Raw genomic sequence first — 17,878 nt, 5'->3', positions numbered from 1 at the left:
AGTCTGGATAAATGTGCCAAGTGCTCTATCAGAACTGGAAAAAAGATTCGCATCGAAAACATACAGCTTGATGAGGATACCGAGATCAGAAACCTAGAAGAGCAGAAAAAATACAAATATCTTGGTATAGATGAAAAATGATGCAATTCAGCAGAATGAGAGAAAAAATAAACAAAGAGTATGTGCGCCGTGTCAGGAAATTTGCAAAACAAAACTGACAAACAAAAACAAAATGACTGCCATCAACCAACTATGCCAGTAGTGACGTATAGCTTTGGTATTGTTGACTGGCCACACAAAGAAATTAACAGGCTAGACACTGAAACAAGAAAACTGTTAACATTACACCGAGTCATATACAGAAATCAGTGTCTACCAAGACTGTATCTACCAAGAGGAGCAGGAGGTATGGGTTTATCAGACATTACCCATCAACACCGAACCACTATTATGAGGACTGGGCAATATCTGATAAGCTTCCAGAATCGATACCTTAAGATGGTATATGAACACCAAGAAAAAAGAGCCAGTAGAACTGCTTCCATCACAAAACTGGCCAAACATTTTGCACAAGACTGTCTTACAAATGAGACAGAAACAGAAAGCAACGGAAATAACACAAAAGAGTCGGCAAAATACACTAAGACCTTCCATTGCAGAAAACTGGAGAATAGGCTAACAGCGTGCAAAGTATTTCCTGGATGAACTATCACAGCAATGTATAGATAAAGAAAGCTCTGTAGATTGGCTTAAAGAGGGATCTCTTCACTGTGATCAGGAGAGAATAATAATGGCCGCTCAAGATCAAAGCTTGATGAACAATGCTTTAAAAAGATGAGTGGTCTCAGCATTAACAACAAGTGCAGGTTCTGCCACACAGAAGTAGAGAGTGTGAGCCACCTGATATCCAGTTGTAAAGTCCTGTTGGGGGACGGCTATTATACAATACGACACAATGGAGTGTGTAAATATCTCCACTGGACAATCTGTAAAAACCTGAATATCCCATGTAGTAGCAAATCTTGGAAACATGCACCAGAAAGAACAGTTTGAAATAAGTCATGCACTATCCACTATGACTACGAAATTCCTATAGCTACATACCTAGAAAATGGGGCTATTAAGCCTGACATAGTGATATGGGACAAGATGGAGAAAGTGGCAACCCTAGTTGAAGTAAGCGTCCCTAACGATGCTGGCCTTAACAGAGCAGAGCAGGAGAAAATAACAAAATACCAAGGACTTACGTACGACATGAAAAGAAACTGGAATCTTATGAAGGTATCAATTATACCAGTCATTATAGGAGCAACTAGGCTAATAAAAAAGAATTTCAAAAACTATCTGGCGAATATACCCGGTGAACCAAGTGCAAAAGAAATACAAACAATAGCACTTAAAGTGACGGTTAGAATTTTAAAAAGATCTTTCGGTTGGAGTAACTAATCTAATGGGAGAATGTTTGATATCCGGTAGAATGCCTCGTCCACAGGAAAATAAAGTGATAAGACAATTAAAACAAAAAAGTATATATATAAATATACACATACACATACATATATAAAAACACACACACATATATAAATACACACACACATATATATACACACACACATATATATACACACATATACATACACACACACACATATATATACACACATATATACACACACACATATATACACACATATATATACACACACATATATGCACACATATATATACACTCACATACACACACACACATATATACACACATATATATACACACACACACACACACATATATATATATATATGTATATATATATACAAATATTTAGAGAAAGGTGAATGTTTTTGTTTTAAGCTGTGTAAACACAACTGTTCATGTAATTGTATTATTCTAGCAAAACATTAATGTTAAAAATCAGGGTGATGCATTCCAATGGCTACGAAAAGAAAATAGTTTAGCAAGGGCAGACGAAAATCACTTTGAGTGAAGAGACATGAGTGAAACCGTTTCATGTTCGTTTCATAAATCGCCGGGGAGAAGGAACAGTAACCAATAACAAAGCGTCAGTTACCGCAGTCCAATGCCATGTCCGAGAGTTTCCCGTCAGATGAAGTGGTTGTTGATGATGTTCCTGAAGATGAACCAATACGAAGGTCGCACGCAAATGAAGACGGTCGGCTTGTATAGCAGATTATGAAATCAAATATCGATCCTGAATATCAAGGGGGAGTATGATAAAATGTTTTTGTAGTCACTTGTTCGATGAGTTTGTATAGCGTGTAAAGACATAAAGCATAAAGAAAAGCAAAATTATATGCTGACGAGTCTCGTGAAGAAACGCGAAATCTCCTTACTCATATACAAAATAGATGCAATTAGCTTTCTATAAAAAGGCTGTATTCACAGAAGTATGCATATTTTGGGAGTGGTGAGTATGTACTGTACAGAGGCGTGACGATTTGAACTGTAAAAATGAAAATCAGAAAAGTATGATATATGTAGCTTAGCTACAGATACACTATTGAAAAGCCAAACAACACAACTACTACATAGGAGACCAGCTGAGGTAAAAAGAAAGAATACTTTACAAAAGTACATTTTTTAATTTAAAAAAATCTATATAGTTTACAATTCTCTCTAACGTTCATAATTTGCTAAGATATTTAAACAATCCCTATAGGTAGGTAAAATTATAAATTCAAAGATAAATCCATATCTATCTAGATATCTATCAAAGTGAAAGTGTCTGTCTGTGTGTGTGTGTGTGTCTGTGTGTCTGTGTGTGTGCCTGTGTACATTTCTCTATGCAAAAACTCTGTCAATTTTCAGTCTACAGACTCGAAATTTGATATACAGGGTACTAAGATTTGGGAAAATCTTTGTAATCCATTTTCGGCCAATAAATTTGGCTGTTAAGGGGTCAAAGTTCAACGATTTAACCTTTGAGAACTTTACCAAACTCCTCCGTCAATTTTAGGTCTAAACACTTGAAATTTTAGATATAGGTTCGTTGGACATGGATCTAACTTAATAACTTGATTTGAGCCTAAAACAATAAATATTAAGGGGGTCATAATAGGGGTCAAAGTTTAAAACATTTTACCTCTGCGATCTCTACCAAATTACTCAATTTCTGGTCTAAACATTTGACATTTTACATAAAGGGTATTCAGAGATAGGGCAAACTTCTTAATCGGTTTGGGTCGAAAGTTTGAACTACCAATATATAAATCTATGTATGTATGTTTGTATGTCTGCCTAACACTTTCGACAGAGGCAGCGGATTTTTACAAGATCAGTATCGTTTGGAAGCTTGACCATTCAGACAATAAATATCGAAAAATTGGCTAAAAACATTAATTTCTTCACCCTCAACTGGGCACTTTTCGACAGGGAGGGGTCGCCTTTTTCGCCGATATTTTCGAAAGTGATCCCCTCTTTTCGATGGGCTAGCCTTAATTTAAACCTACGTCACTTCCGGTTTGGTGGTGGTCGTAACAGCAAAGACATCATGTTTTTCCCCGTTCTTTTCCTTCTTCACGGTACGGATTTGAGCCTGCCTTCTTACTACCACTTTTTTTTTTGCTCAACACACACCTACAAACACCCGGGCAACGCCGGACTGAAATGCTAGTTTAAAGACATAAAAATCTGCATGAGTGAAGTAGTTTGCAATTCTACATGTATACAGAATAAACTTTAATAATAAGAATAAACAATTATTATAAAAGTAAAAGAGAGATTAACAAAATTAAAGATATTTTAAGTGTGTGTTTCTATCAGCAATAAACTAAACTTCAATTGGTCATTTAATTTAGGCACATTTATTTATATCATATTATATCGAATTCGCGTGGGACCATTTCATATTTACTTGTTACAACTTGAAGACTTTTTATTTTATTCCTTTTTTTTTCTCTCTCTTCCCTCAAGTGATTCGCAATATAATGACCTCTCTTCTGCCATTATAACTGTTCGCATTCTGTATCAAAGAAGAATTTTTTATCCTCCATAATTTCCCATTTTGCACCCAGCCAAACTCCTACAGGAGGCTCCATCTTCATCCTTACACTATGTGGGGAGTGAGTCCTTTGCTCTCCTATTGTCGCAGCTACAACCAGCGTTTTCCAGCCCGTAATTCTGCGAAAAAAACAAAACAAAATAAAAAACGGATTTCCATGCTTGGAATATTCGCATTTTCATTTCAAGTTAATCTTCACTCGAAATCGGATAATCTCAAAGCAAACAAACAAAATCACCCCTAATAAATAATAAAATAATTTACTGCCATGTAACCATCCCTCTTATACATTAGGTCTTTTGAATCTTTTGCTCAACCATCAGGTTCTCTTACTTTACTTTCTATGTTTTGTTTCTTAATTTGATTAATATACAGCGTGCCAAACTTCCTGAAACAAAAACAAACACATGTTTATACATCACAAAATCAAATTACACATTTACATGCATTACAGTATTGTACAAAGCAAAACACAAAACATAAAACCTTGCATGATACCAAGAACTTCAATTAGCCCTTTTTTTCAAACACTCAAGCACAAAAGCTGCAAAGTTCAATTGTAACTCTAACACAAATATAAATTTATCCCGGACATCGTCCGAACACTTTCTTTAAAACTAGTGGGGCTACCCGGCGTTGCTCGAGACCATATAAACAATGAGAAAATTGAAGTAGATTTTGAACATATTTGTTCTTCTTTGGATAGAAGAATTTTTAATGTCTATGTATCATTAGCTTTTTTGAGAAAAAAGAATATTTTACCTACCCTAGGTCGGGTATTACACGTATCAAATAATTGTACCTTACCTGGGATAAGTAATTTATAGCATGGGTATGAAATAATGTTACCTTTGTGGGGATGGGTAATATACAACACATATTTAATATAATTTTGCTTACCCTCGGACTGGTAATTTAAATACATACATTGCTGGGATGAAACAAAAGTATAATGCAAAGGGGAGTAACTCTTTACTTCTTTGGACAAAGTCGCCTCTCTTTGTCCGTAGTCCTAAACTTTAAATTCTCGCGACCTCTTCCGATATCAATGACCGGAAGTAGAGAGAGTGGACGGAAAACAGAGTGACTTTAAAAATGGCAAGTTGAACATCATCCCCATTCGTTCATGCTACCATACTTGGACCTCTAACTTTAATCTATTATGCTTGAATTTTAGTTACATGTGTGTGTGTGTGTTTTCATAATAAACGTTTCCTTATTTGTTCATAAGTGTTATGTTCTTTCCTCATGAGCAACATACCCACTTGAAGGTTGGACTCCCTGTAGTAAGATATTTTATATTATATTATATAACGCATCCCACGATACAACATACATCAAGCAATTTCACATACTATCGACAGGTATTCTACAACATGTTAAATAATTTCTCTTACCACCATAATTTTAAGAAAACTGAAACAATTTTTAGAAAGTGGATCATTAGGATTGCCAAATTAGTACATAAATACATTATCTTTGTTAAGGATTAGGCAACCATTACTTCATCATAAATTTCAACATTACTGGGTTTTTTCCTTCGTTATTATCGGCACTAAAATTGTAAGAAAAATTATGACATTTTTTAACGATGTCTCAGCAGGTTTTTCTAGATGAATGCATAAATACATTGACACAGTTAGTGATTAGACAACCCTTGCTTCATTATCAAATTCCACATTATTGTTTTTCATTTTCATTCCCCTCTACTGACACCAAATTTTTTTAAAAAATACTTCATTTTCTGAAGATTACTCAGTGGGTTTTACAAACAAATAACAAATGTGTTAAGTTTAGTGATTAGGCAATCCTTGCTTCACTACAAAATTCCACATTACTGTGTTCTTTTCATCCCGACTACCGATGCCATATTTTTAAGTGAAATGATATTTCTTGAACATAACTAAGCAGGTTTTCCAAATAAGTATAGAAATGCATTGACCCGGATAGCAATTAGGCCACTTTTACTTTACCACGAATTTCAATATTAATGTAGTTCTTCTAAGAGAAATTATGTCTTTTCCGGAATATGATTCCACAAGTATTCTATATTTTTGGAATATGACATTATGGGACATTGCTTTGTGACCCCAAAACAGACATTACTCTCCCCGACGCAATCCCAAAAGAGAACTCAAAGCTCGTTTAAAATTAACATAATTATGCTTCTTTCTATCCCCCACTACAACCATCATATCATTCCCGGATGAGAACATTAAAAATTCAAAAAAATATGGATCATCCCCCCCCCTTTAGAAACTGGCCTAATAAACTTTCATAGAAAACCAACAATATATATGAATTAATCATATTTTGAGATCGTAAACTGTTTCAGCCATATCCGGAATTGACTTCACAAATAAAGTAATTTTGACATAGAAAATTGTTTAAGCCATTTCCAGGACAAACTTTAGATTCTATCACCCTCATTTAATCCAAGCGGCGCTGGGTATTCCGCTAGAGTATATTTGTTCCTATCTCATTCAACCCAGGGCGATGCCAGGAACTTTGATAATATATATTTCCATCAATCTCCTTCAATCCTGGACGATGCTGGGTATTTTGCTAGTATATATTTCCATCTATCTAACTCAATCCCTAGCGACGCCAGGTATTTTGCTAGTATATATTCTCACCTATTTAATTCCATCCCGGGCAAGGTCGAGTATTCTGCTAGTATATATCTCCATTAATCTAATTAAATCTCGGGCAAAACAAAATATTCTGTTAGTATATATTTCAATCAATGTCATTCAATCCTGGGCAACAGCAGGTATTCTGTTAGTACATATTTGCATTTATCTCATTCAATGGCAGGCGACATTGTGTATTCTGCTACCATACATTTGCATGTCTCACATTCAATCCTGGGTCACTGTGGGTATTCTGCTAGTATATAATTGCACCTATCTCATTCAATACCTGCTGATCCCGGGTATTCTGCTAGTATATATTTCCACCTATCTCATTCAATCCCAGGCGACGCATGGTACTCTGTTAGTATGTATTTTCATCCATTTCATTACATCCCAGGCAGTGCCGGGTATTCTTCTAGTATATATTTGACCCTTCCTCATTCAATCCCAAATGATTCTGGGTATTCTGCTAATATATACTTCCATAAATCTCATTCAATCCCAGGCAATGCCGGCTATCCTGCTAGTATATATTTCCACCTATCTCATTTAATCCCAGGCGATGCAAGGTATTCTACTAGTATATCTTCTCACCTATTTCATTCGATCCCAGGCGACATCATGTATTCTGCTAGCATACATTTGCATGTCTCTCTTCAATCCAGGGTAACTCTGGGTATTCTGCTAATATATATTTGAACATATCTCGTTCAATCCCAGGTTGCGCCGGGTATCCTGCTGGTGTATAATTGCAACTCATTCAATTCCAGCTGATTCTGGGTACTCTGCTAGTATATATTTCCACCTACCACATTCTAGATAGGCGATGCCGTGTATTCTGCTAGTATCTTATTCCACTTATCTCATTTAATCCTGAGCGATGCCTGGTACTCTGCTAGTATATATTTCCATCTATCTCATTACATCACAGGCAACGCCAGGTATTCTGCTAGTATATATCTCCATCAATCTAATTCAATCCCAAGCTAAATATTGCTTAATTTTGGTCATCTACATAAAGCATTTAGTAATCCCAAGTAGTCACTTATCTGATAATGACCAGGTTACATGTTGCTTAACTTTAGTGATCCACAGAAAGCATTTGGTAATCCCAGTAGCCACCTATCTAATAATAGCTAAGCCCCGTGTTGCTTAACTTTAATGATCTAGATAAAGCATTTGGGGTTTTAAAGTAGTAACCCATCTGATAATGACTATGCTCAATATTGCTAAACATGGTGATCTAAATAAAGCATTTGGTATTCCCAAGTAATCAACAATCTGATAATGACCAGGCTACATGTCGTTTAACTTTCGTGATCTACATAATTCATTTGGAAATCCAAGGTAGTGACCCATCTGAGAATAACGAAGATCATTGTTGCTTAATTTTGGTAATATACATAAAGCACTTGGTATTCCCAAGTAGTCACTCATCTGATAATGACCAAGATCAATGTTGCTTGACTTTGGCGATCTATATACAGCATTTGATATTCTCAAGTAGACAATCATATAATAATGACCAAGTCAATGTTGCTTAACTTTGGTGATCTACATAAAGTAGTTTGTATTCCCATGTAGATACCCATCTGATAATGACCTAGACAATGTTGCTTAACTTTGGTGATCTATATAAAGCATTTGTATTCGCAAGTAGTTACCCATCTGATAATGACTAAGCTCATTGTTGCCTAACTTTGCTGATTTTCCTAAAGCATTTGGTATTCCGAAGTAGTTACCCATCTGATAATGACCAAGACAATGTTGCTTAACATTGGTGATCTAGATAAATCATTTGGTAATCCCCAGTAGTCACCCATCTGGAAATGAACAAATTCATTGTGGCTTAACTTTGGGAATATACATAAAGCATTTGGTATTCCCAAGTAGTCACCCTTCTAATAATAACCAAGACAATGTTGCTTAACATTGGTGATCTACATAAAGCATTTTGTATTCCCAAGTAGTTTCCCATCAAATAATGACCAACCTCATTGTTGCTTAACATTGGTAATATACATAAATCATTTGGTATTCCCCATCTAATAATGACCAAGACAATGTTGCTTTACTTACCCACCTGATAATGATCAAGCTCATTGTTGCTTAACTTTGATGATCTACATAAAGTATTTTGTATTCTCAACTAGTAACTCATCTGATAATGACCAAGGTCATTGTTGCTTAACTTTGGTAAGCTATATAATGAAATTTGTATTCCCAAATAGTCACCCATCTGATAAATACCAGATTCCATGTTGCTTAACTTTAGTGATCTACATGAGTATTTTGAATTCCCAAGTAGTTACACATCTGATAAGGACCAAGTTTATTGTTGCTTAACTTTGGTGATCTACATTAAGCATTTTGTATTCCTAAGTAGTCACCCATCTGATAATGTTGCTTAACTTTGGTGATCTATATAAAGTATTTGGCACTCCCAAGTAGTAACTCACCTAATAATGACCAGACTACATGTGGCTTAACTTTGGTGATCTATATAAATCATTTGGTAATCGAAAGTAGGTACCCATTTGATAATGACCAAGCTCATTGTTGCCTAACTTTGGTGATTTTCATAAAGCATTTAGTATTTCCAAGTAGTTACCCATCTGATAATGATCAAGACAATGTGTCTGTGTTTATATATATATATATATATATATATATATATATATATATATATATATATATATATATATATATATATATATATACAGGGTGACTAAAAAAAACGGGCCCCAACTCTAATTAGGCCCCGTTTCTTAGTGTTTTGTTCTATTTAAATGAAACTTTGGTCATAACTAGTTTATTATATTCAAAACATCACATCAAAACACTAGGATCTTTGGCCTTTTTTTTTCTTTTTTTCTCCGTTCTACAGCATAAGTTCTAGATGGCCTCTTTTGTTTTTTGGGATCACCCTGTATATATATATATATATATATATATATATATATATATATATATATATATATATATATATATATATATACAGATGGGTGACTACTTGGGAATACAAAATGCGATCAAACAACCACCCAATCTCTCAGCCATACTCACCTGCAAACGCACATAGGACACACAACAAAATGGCAATTATAGATGCAATAAACCGCGATGCCTTATATACATACAACTAAATACCACACCACTATTCAATATACCTGAATGTAACACTCACATAAAACCGCCGCGTGTGACAGTTCTAATGTGATATATTACATATACTGCCCCATTTGCAACAATGGAGGATATATTGGTGAAACTCTGACACGTTTTCGAATCCGCCTAAACAATCATAAGACGACAATCAGACAAAACTCCCCCACCCACTAGCAAACCACTTCAATTTACCTGGACACACTATAGACAATATTAGATGCCTCCTAATAGACTCAAATTTCCCATCAACAAAAATACGAAAACAAAAAGAAATACAATGGATCATCCGACTAAACACTCATAAGACAGGTCTTAACACAGACCTTGGCCAACTTAAATTCTACAAATACTTCAAAAAATAATTAAGTAACACAATCACCTACTCATACATATATACTTATACGTATGTATTAACTTATTCTTGTTTGATATTGATTTCAATATGTATATTACATCTTTTCGTTTTATAGCTAACACATGCATTATTCTCTTGTTATTCTTATTACTTTATTTATCTTCATTATTATTATTATTATCATCATTAGTATTATTATTGTTGTTATTATTATTATCATCATTATCACTACTATTATTTTCGTTATACCTAACCTTCTATCTGCAAAATTTTCCTATATATATGTTTACATCTATGTTTACATCGTTAACTTCATATCCCTACTTATTCACTCACTTTATTTTATGCACATCTTTAAATAGTAATTGATATTTGTGTTTGACTATATAAGTATGTGCATATGCGCCTATATATGTATGTATGTGTTTATATGGGGATGTGTATACACATATCTGTACATATATGGTTTTATATTGTTTATATATATATATATATATGTGTCTATATATATGTGTATGTACGTCCTGTCCATGTAATGCATGTGCTGTGCTGTCTTACATGCTCTTGTATTTTGTTTTATGCTTATATATTTGTATATGTATGTATATGTATATATGTGTATCTATGTGTATGTGTATTTGTATATTCTATATGTATGTATATGTATATATATATATTTATATGTATGTGCTTATGTGTATATATGGTATGTGTGTACATGTGCGCATATGGGTATGTGTGCATGCATGCATGTATGCATACGGGTGCACGCATGCATGCCTGGACCTGTACATGTCATTTTATGCATATACATGTGTATGGATATATATGCATGTGCATGCGTGCGTATCTGTTTATGCATATTATTATTTATATATGCATTATATGTATGGAGGTGCATATATTATATATATATGGTCGTTGAATCTGACTGTGTATTGGTATGTATGCGTATATATGGATATTAATTGTGCATGCATATATATATATATATATATATATATATATATATATCTGTACCCTTATGCGCATGTCTTTTATGTAAAAGCTACTATTGGTCTATGGTTTAAATATAAATATTATTATTATTTATACTACTATTCTTCTTCTTCTTCTTCTTCTTCTTATTATTATTAATAATAATATTTTATATTTTATTAACATTTTATAAATATTGTCATTATTATCAATACACACAGACTGACTTTCGAGCCAAAAGCACATACATTTAAGTACCTGCTTTGATATTACATTCGGTCTGTGTATGAGAATTCCTTCGGGACTGAGACAATTTTCCTTCAGGACCGAGACTATTAGTATTCTCATTTAATTATTAACTAATATTAATTTTATTGATTTTTTTATAATAATAATAATAATAAAAATAATAATATTATTATTATTATTATTATTATTATACTACTACTACTACTACTACTACTACTACTACTACTACTACTACTACTACTACTACTACTACTACTACGCTTATCGCTCCGTCCGTTATCATGCTGTGTATCCCTAAAAAAGGAAAGTGGAATATTCCAAATAAACATTGTCACCCTTGAAAACTTGTCACCCTCGTCGATGGTCAATGGTGTCGCTGTTAAGGCAAAGCTAATAAAAATGATTGGCTTTTTGGCTAAGATCAAAGTGTAGTATCTGTTCTTCAGGTGCTACATTTCAATTTCTTTCTCAGTGGAAGAGAAATCCTTTACGACTAAGACACTTTTTTCTACACGTTAAAAAACGACCCTGGTGTCTGTATCTGTCCCGTGGGGAGGCATTATAAATAGGTACTATGTTTAAGGTAACAAAGTTTTAATATTAAAAAAGTAACTGGAAAAAATTATTTCTGATTTAATTATAAAATGCAATGGAAATGTCACTTCTGATTAATTATAAAATGCCCTGGAAAATGTCCGTTCTGATTAATTTTTTTGTTTACTTGTCTCCCCACAAGGGCGGAATTGGACATGAGGTCTGTTAAAAATTTAGGGGGAAACCAGCTCCCCAAAAGGGGCATTCTTGTCAATAACAAAAATAAAAATTGTATCAGTAATGAAGGATTTCTCCTCAATTAACCAAGACCAAAAAAAGGAGGGATTTAAGTCACTGGAATGCTGAAACTGATACTACACTTAGAAATTAATGTTGAAGCAATGGTTGCCTAATCTCTAACCGTGTTAATGTTTTTATATATTACTTCCGAAAAGCTACTGAAACAGTTTATGATTTAAACATTACTTTATTTCAAGTATATTTTAAGCAGTATATTATGGGATATGAAGTCAGCCCCGGAAATTACTCAAACCGTTTACTTTATTTCATGTGTATTTTTAACAATGAGGTGGGGATATTAAATCAGTCCCGAAAATGGGTGAAACCGTTTTCTCATTACACATTACTTTATTTAATATATATTTTTAACATTGGGGTGGGAAATATGAAGTCGGTTCCGGAAATGGCTGCAACCATTTACGTTTTAGACATTACTTTATTTAATGTATATTTTAACAGTAGGATGGAAGATAAGAAGTCGGCCCTGGAAATGACTGAAAAAGTTTACGATTTATACATTACTTTATTTCATGTATATTTTCAACAGTTCCAGAAATGGCCGAAACAGTTTACTAATAAGACATTACATTATTTCATGTATATTTTTAGCAGTGGTTTTGGGATATAAAGTCGGTCCCGGAAATGACTGAAACGGTTTACTATTTAGACATTACATTATTTAATGTATATTTTTAGCAGTGGATTGGGGATATAAAGTCAGTCCCGGAAATGGCTGAAACAGTTTACGATTAAAACATTACTTTCTGTAATGTATATTTTCAACAGTGGGGGTTGCGGAAAATCTTATCAGTATGCCCGGTATTTAAGAATTCAGGCGATCGTTTATCCCCCTTTCAGTACAGGTCAATAAGTCTCCTGTGCGTCATGAGTAAGTTGCTGGAGTTCTGTGTTAAATAGAGAAGTAATCAACCATCTCAGCAAAAATAACCTTCTTAGTGACGCACAATATGGTTTCCGTTCTGCTAGATCTACAGCAGATGTGTTTATATTTATATATCATAGGATTAGCGAATCTCTCAACAGAGGCAACCTTTCTCGGGCAATTGCTCTTGACATATCAAAAGCCTTTGATAGGATATGGCATAAAGGTTTACTTCACAAGATCTCTAGCTATGGTATAGCTGGAAATATCTTCTCAATTATTAAATCATTTCTCTCTGATAGGTTCATAAGAGTAGTAGTTGACGGGCAAAAATCAGAAGCTCACAGTATTAATGCTGGGGTCCCTCAGGGGTCCATCCTGGGCACAACTCTCTTCCTGATCTACATTAATGATCTTCCAAATCACATCCTTACATCATTCGTAGACATTTTTGCTGACGACACTACCATCTATGGTAGCACATCTAAGACAGTAAACGACCAAGTTCTCTCCGATTCTCTCTCCTCTGATCTTGATCACGTTGTACAATCGGGAAAGGAGTGGCTGGTTACTTTTAATACATCTAAAACCAAGCTTCTATGTTTACATCATCAACGTTCTGATCCCCATCTGGCATCAATTAAAATAAATGGCTCTCGCCTTGGGGAGACCTCAAGTTTTGACAAGCTTCTGGGCTTGACCTTTACTCCTGATCTTAAATGGAATATGTACATCAAATCTGTTGCGAAGGCCGCTGGAAAAATGGTCGGATCCTTCTATCGATCCAGTAGATATCTCACTGCTGATGCAATTCTCTATCTATATAAGAGCCAGATACGTCCAAGTATGGAATACTGTTGCCACATATGGACAGGAGCTGCTAGAAAAGGCTTGTCCTGCCTTGATAGGGTTCAAAATAGACTTCGTGGCCTGGTGGGAGATGTCCTTTTCTCTTCCCTGCAACCTCTATCTCACAAAAGAGATGTTGCGAGTTTGTCTCTGCTTTATCGTTATTTTCATGGAAAGCTTCAATCTATGGTCCTCCCTCGCCAAACTTTCACAAGAAACACTCGTCTAGCTGAAAACACTATCAATAATTCGCCCACCCACTCTTTATCTGTGCCTAAACCTAAACATAGATTCCATGATCAAAGCTTCTTTCTTAGAACTGCACGCCTGTGGAATTGTCTTCCGGTTTCCCGCTTTCCAACTGTCTATAATATGGTTGTCTTCAAGTCCAACGTGAACAAGTTTCTGATGAGCCGTTCCACTTCAGTTAACAAATTTACCGAACTTCCATTACTATCGATTACTATATTGTCCTTTTGACTGCTGTAAACTCTTTAACCCTTATCCTTGAGTAGCCTATCGGCCTTGATAAGTGGTGACGCCGATGTAAAAAAAAACAAAAAACAAAAAAAAACTCCTTAGTTTAATATCTGCTAAATATTACATCAGCAAAGCAGATCAAATCACATATAGTTCACGTTAGCTAAAACCTTGTTTATATAACAACTGAATTCCAGTCTACTTCAAAATTCCCAATTCGACTTTTAAAAATTTTATTTCTGAGTTAAATTTCTAAACAAATATTTCAAGCTATAAATACACATTTTCCAAAATCTAATCGTTTTATTTATTTATTTATTTATTTATTAATTATTATTATTATTATTATTATTATTATTATTATTATTAAATAATAATAATAATAATAATAATAATAATAATAATAATAATAATAATAATAATAATAATAATATTCAGGTTAGCCGGCGTTGTCCGGTTAATATCACACAATGATTATCATATCATAAATAATAGATGTTTAAGTTTCATCAATAAAAACCCGCATTCAAATAATGGATAATTCTTTATCTTCAACTGAAGTTATAAATAAAGAAATGGCGCCTGAAAAAATATTTTTACAGGTAAATATTCGAAAATAACAAACCCTCATATGATTTATAAATTATTGCTATTAAATAAAACATTTAGAAATGAATTGAAAAAAAAAGAATCGAATGTTTAAAAAGTAATAAAATATGTTACACAACTCTTTCTTTAATTACTTTATTTTATGTGTCAACAACAATGCCGGTTATCCCCGATATTTAAGATATAAAAACCTTTAAGTGCAGAAATTTAGTATAATAGACACTATTCCTCCTTATTCAATATTAAAATAGAAAGTGTGTGTGAATATAAGCACAAATAAACCTATACATTTGTATCGGTATTTAGAAATAATCAAATCATTGACACATCTGTTCCATTGAAATGATATGTGGCAAAAATTACGTTCAACAAGACATTTTATTCGCTTCATAATAAAATCTAGGTTATTGCTTACATTTTCCAGAAACATATTTTATGACATGATCTGATTAAAAAGTAAATTGTTGAGACACAACGATAACCAAACAAGTGTACGCATGCGCCATATGTGTCGAAACGTCGGTTTAAAAGATGGTTTACGTTAGAGTAGTAGTTAGATAAATAAAATTCTTCCGTTTCTCTCTATGTCACATACACAAATACTATGCTATAAAGATTAGAAATAAATTCATGTCATTTCAAGTAAGGAACATAGTAACCCCTCTTTAACACACACGCACACACACACACACACACACACACACACACACACACACACACACATCGTGGAGGATTCAAGTTAAATTTATTGTTCTTGTCATCTTGTCTCTGCTGGAGAATTCAAAATGAAGTTAGAATTGAAATTCCTCAAAACATTAGTCAGCACTAAATTATTTTACTTCGTATTTTGTTAAGAACATGAAAGTGTAATCTGATTTAATTGTAGTAACGATTTGAAAATAAACCTGTTCTTATTTAAAACCGTAAAGAATTGCAAAATGAATAAAAACATCGAATGGCACAAAAAATATTTAACTTGTATAAATTTTAATAGCTCGACCCAAAATCAAAATGTGTTCAAAAGAATGACAATTTTGCCCAAATCACTCTCTCCAACTTTTTCATTCGTTCTTTCAAAACAGGAAAAAAAAAAAGAATAAACTAAATTAAGAATAGATTAAATTAAGAATAGATTAAATTAGGAATAGATTAAATTAAGAATAGATTCAATTAAGAATAGATAAAATTAGGAATGGATTAAATTAAGAATAGATTAAATTAATAATAGATTAAATTAAGAATAGATTAAATTAAGAATAGATTCAATTAAGAATAGATAAAATTAGGAATGGATTAAATTAATAATAGATTAAATTAATAATAGATTAAATTAAGAATGGATTAAATTAAGAATAGATTAAATTAAGAATAGATTAAATTAATAATTGATTAATTACGGAATGCACAAAATTATAAATTGATTAAATGAGGAATAACTTTAATTATGAATAAATTAAATAAAAAAAAATTAAACAAAAATAGATTAAATTAGGAATAGACTAAATGAGAGAAAAGACTTAATTAGGAATGGATTAAATTAAGAAAAGATTAAGTTAAGAATAGATCAAATTAGAAATAGATTAAATGAGGAATAGATTTTATTTAATTAAGAACAGATTAATTAAGAATAGATTAAATTAGGAATATATTAAATAAAGAATAGATTAAATTAAGAAAAGATTAAATGCGGAATAAATAAAAGTAAGAATAGATTAAATTAAAGTAGATTAAATTAAAGTAGATTAAATTAAGATCAGATTAAATAAAACTAGATTATATTAAGAAGAGATCAAAACAAGAATAGATCAAATAAAGATTAGATTGAATCAGGAATACAGTAAATCAATAATAGATTTAATTAAGAATAAATAAAGAATAGATCAAATTGCGAATAGATAAAATTAAGAATAGATTAAATTAAGAATAGATTTAATTTGCAATAGATTAAATCAGGAATAGATAAAATTAAGAATAGATAAAATGAAGAATGGATTTAATTAAGAATAGATTAAATTAAGAATAGATTTAATTAAGAATATATTAAATTAGGAATAGATTAAATTAAGATTAGATTTAATTAAGAATAGATTTAATTTGCAATAGATTAAATCAGGAATAGACAAAATGAAGAATAGATTTAATTAAGAATAGATTTAATTAAGAATAGATTAAATTAAAAATAGATTAAATTAAGAATAGATTAAATTAAGAATAGTTTAAATTAAGAATATATCAAATTAGGAATAGATTAAATTCAGAATAGATTAAATTAATAATAGATTAAATCAGGAATTAATTAAATTACGAATAGATTAAATGAGGAACAAATTAAATTCAGAATAGATTAAATTAGGAATAGATTTAATAAAGAATAGATAAAATTCCGATTAGATTAAATCAGGAATAGTTTTAATTTAATCAAGAACAGATTAAATTAAGAATAGATTAAATCAGGAATAGACTAAATTAGATATAGATTAAATAAATAATAGATTAAATTAAGAAAAGATTAAATCAGGAATAAATGAAAGTGAGAATAGATTAAATTAAACTAGATTTAATAAAGATGAGATCAAAACAGGAATAGATTAAATTAAAAATAGATTTAATAAACAATAGATTTAATCAAGAATAGATTAAATTAAGAATAGATTAAATTAAGAATAGATTAAATTAAGAATAGATTAAATTAAGAATAGATTTAATTAAGAATAGATTTAATTAAGAATAGATTTAATTAAGAATAGATTAAATTAAGAATAGATTAAATAAACAATAGATTAAATTAAGAATAGATTAAATTAAGTATAGATTAAAT

The sequence above is a fragment of the Euprymna scolopes genome, chromosome 29 (assembly GCF_053919585.1).
Source record: "Euprymna scolopes isolate OS-2025 chromosome 29, ASM5391958v1, whole genome shotgun sequence".
NCBI lineage: Eukaryota > Metazoa > Mollusca > Cephalopoda > Sepiida > Sepiolidae > Euprymna > Euprymna scolopes.
Note: the sequence above shows the minus strand (reverse complement) of the source record.